Below are 709 nucleotides of genomic sequence, written 5' to 3'. Positions count from 1 at the left end.
TTTATATTTTGGTAGAAAATAAACTGTGAAACAAGGTTCCTGGAATAAAATTGCCCTATGTTATTGTTATGGTAGAAAGAAATCCAAATACCTAGTATTCAGTGGCACAGAGCTGTGAATAAAAGAGACTGTTCAGGCTACTGTAGAGGTGATAGGTATGTCCACTCTAATAGAGAGGATGGGGGTAATGGGTATGTAAGGAGCAAGCAGATGAGTTTTGGATAAAGTAAAAGGTTATCTTAGGGAGATTTTTGTGCTTGTTGAAAATTGACCCCCTGAAAACCCCTAATGACCACTTGTCAGTGAGTGGACACAACAGATTAGTTGAGTTCTCCACAGATCTATCAGGAGGGATGGCAGGTTCCCCCACCTCCTTAAGATGATGACTGATGATGATGATGATGATATTAAAGGAAGTGTCCAAAGCCTTCTGGGTAATAAAGCAGAAAGTCCCAAGTAGAAAATGATAAAAACTGTACAACACTAGTGTGGCCCCAGCTGAGGGGAGAAGGATATATTATTGTAGGCTCCACCTGAACCGCTACTGTGGACCCATGAGGGGAATTTAGGGGTCTAGAGCAAGCTGGGAAGACATGGGCAAAAGTAAAATCTTCAGCTAAAGACAAGTGAAGAAGAAAAGCACCAAGGGACGGACCAGGGGACGGATATATTAGTTTATTTGAGGCAGTGATAGAGTTGTGGCAGCGGT

This window comes from Octopus bimaculoides, chromosome 14 (genome assembly GCF_001194135.2).
Source record: "Octopus bimaculoides isolate UCB-OBI-ISO-001 chromosome 14, ASM119413v2, whole genome shotgun sequence".
Classification (NCBI taxonomy): Eukaryota; Metazoa; Mollusca; class Cephalopoda; order Octopoda; family Octopodidae; genus Octopus; species Octopus bimaculoides.
This window is presented reverse-complemented; position numbering follows the sequence as displayed.